This window comes from Microcebus murinus, unplaced genomic scaffold (genome assembly GCF_040939455.1).
Source record: "Microcebus murinus isolate Inina unplaced genomic scaffold, M.murinus_Inina_mat1.0 scaf030_hap2_Mmur4.0, whole genome shotgun sequence".
NCBI classification, from domain to species: domain Eukaryota; kingdom Metazoa; phylum Chordata; class Mammalia; order Primates; family Cheirogaleidae; genus Microcebus; species Microcebus murinus.
In genome coordinates this window covers 260,130-262,629 of record NW_027438976.1, presented here as the reverse complement: position 1 = coordinate 262,629, position 2,500 = coordinate 260,130, and the positions used below count along the sequence as shown (strand labels likewise).

At 62.4% G+C, this 2,500-nt stretch overlaps 1 non-coding gene across 1 annotated transcript; it reads right to left on the bottom strand.

Moving 5' to 3' along the window:
- Positions 1-2,129: 2,129 nt before the first annotated feature.
- LOC142868384 (5S ribosomal RNA) lies at positions 2,130-2,248 on the bottom strand. Its single transcript, XR_012917402.1, has one exon. It is a non-coding gene; the product is annotated as a 5S ribosomal RNA (ribosomal RNA).
- Positions 2,249-2,500: the final 252 nt, after the last annotated feature.

The following is a 2,500-nucleotide window of genomic DNA, read 5'->3' as shown; positions in this document are numbered from 1 at the left end:
GGCACAGGGCTCAGAGACACCTCAGACTCTTGCTACCCAAAGTGCAAAGGGCATCAGTTGCTCCTCCAACCCCCCCCCCCCCCCCCCCCCGCCCAGCAGACCGCGTTGTCCAGCCAGCCCCCGGGCCTCCCTGGGGTGCCCAGCACAAAAGTGCAGACACCCACCGGACCCTCAGTCTCAGTTTTCGGAGGTTTTTGCCACTCTAAGGACCCGCAGGCCAGCTGGGCCTTCGGGCAGGACAGAGAGCCCCGGAATCCGACGTGGAGAGCTGCGTGTACGTCCCCAGTCCCCACCTCCGCGGCTCTCCCCTTGCGGGGAGCCGCAGCCCAGCCGGCAGCCGCAGGGCCTCAGGGAAGACACCAGGCTGGGCCCCCGCGGCACAGCGGGGGCACGTCCCCCGCACTCACGCGACTTAGGGACGGCTGCTGGAGACTGCTGCGGCCACCCTGCTGCCGGGTTTCTGGAGGGCTTCCTGGAAGCAGCATCCACACCAAGCCCTTGGAAGGCCCAGGCGACGGAGGAGCCGGTCAGGCAGGGGCCGAGGACGGTGAGAGGCCGGGCGGGAAGGAGCGTGTCAGGCAGGGGCAGAGGACGGTGACCGGCCGGGCGGGGAGGAGCCGGTCAGGCGGGGGCCCAGGACAGTGACGGGCCTGGCCGGGGAGGAGTGCGTCAGGCAGGGGCAGAGGAGACGGGCTGGGTAAGGGTTAGGGTTACAGTTAGGGCACAATTCACAATCCCAAAGACGTGGAAGCGACCCGAGTGCCCATCCATCCAGGAGTGCATCAATAAAATGTGGCGCGTGGACACCACGGAGTGCCATTCGGCTGTGAGGAGCAGCGGTGAGAGGGCGCCTCTCGTGTTCTCCTGGCCAGAGCTGGAACCCGTTCCAGTAAGCCAAGTATCCCAAGAATGGACACACGAGCACCACGTGAGCGCGCTCACCAGCAAACTGGTACGAACGGATGGACGCCTAAGTGGACAGAGAGGAATCACCTTCATCGGGTGGGTGTCGGGCGGGCGGGTGGGGGGAGGGGAGGGGCATACACATCCATTAGGCATGGGGTGGGTGCGCACCGACTGGGGGATGGGCGCACTTGAAGCTCTGACCCGAGGGGGGAGGCTTGGAGAGGGCAAGGCACCCGACCTTAACATTGGTACCCCCACAATACGCTGGAACAACATGAGAGGTATATGAATAAGAACACAGGGGGGGCCGGGCGCGGTGGCTCACGCCTGTAATCCTAGCTCTCTGGGAGGCCGAGGCGGGCGGATTGCTCCAGGTCAGGAGTTCGAAACCAGCCTGAGCAAGAGCGAGACCCCGTCTCTACTAAAAATAGAAAGAAATTAATTGGCCAACTAATATATATAGAAAAACACAGCCGGGCGTGGTGGTGCATGCCTGTAGTCCCAACTACTCGGGAGGCTGAGGCAGCAGGATTGCTTGAGCCCGGAGATTGAGGTTGCTGTGAGCTAGGCTGACGCCATGGCACTCACTCTAGCCTGGGCAGCAAAACGAGACTCTGTCTCAAAAAAAAAAAAAAAAAAAAGAACACAGGGGGGAGGGCGGCACGGGCAACACATGTCACCTGAATACTTGTACTCCCATCATCTGCTTGAAAAGAGAGAGAAAAGAAAATGCAATCCTAGAGGTAAGAGACACTTTTTAAAAATAATGAATCCGAAGAGAAAAGTAAAAGGAGGCCTGTGGAGCAGGTCTGGGTGTGACTCCGGATCCCCCAACATCAGGTGCCACCACCAAAGATTCCTGCGTGTAGCCCATAGAACCCCAAAAGCAACGGGACGAGTTCTGGTCACATACTCCCTCAAAATGACATCCTGGCCTTCTTCTGGAACTCCCTCCCCTCTCAGACTCTCAAGGTTTCCTCCAGCGTGTCGGTTCCCACAGAGCAGACCTTTGGTCTGAGACCTGACAGTCCAGATGCCACGCATGCTGCCGCGTGGCCGCGGTGTCGCGGCTTGGGACAAGAGGAGGCCCCACGGTGCGGGCTGGGGCGCCAGGCACCGCGCGGGCGCTGAGGGTGGGGGTGACCCCCACCCCGGGCCGCCGCCTCGCTCCCAGAAAGGGGACAGAACAAGAGGCAAGAAAAAAAAAAAAAAAAAAAAGCAGCAGCCTGTGGCACCCGGTATTCCCAGGCGGTCTCCCATCCAAGTACTAACCAGGCCCGACCCTGCTTAGCTTCCGAGACCAGACGAGATCGGGGGCGTTCAGGGTGGTGTGGCCCTAGACGGCGGCGGAGGGCGCCCCTGCCCCGCTCGAGAAGCCGAGCCTCTCTGGGCTTCCCCGCCGCCGCCTCCCGCCCCAGGCCCCGCGCCGGGCCGGGCCGGTTGAGTTCGCCGGCCGGGTCCGGCGGGCTCCCAGGGACGGGGGTGATGGGCGGGGCGGGGCGGGGTGGGGGGCTGTCTCTCTATACACACACACACACACTCACACTCACTCACACTCACACAAGATGCGCCTCCACGGCTGGACTCGCCAAGG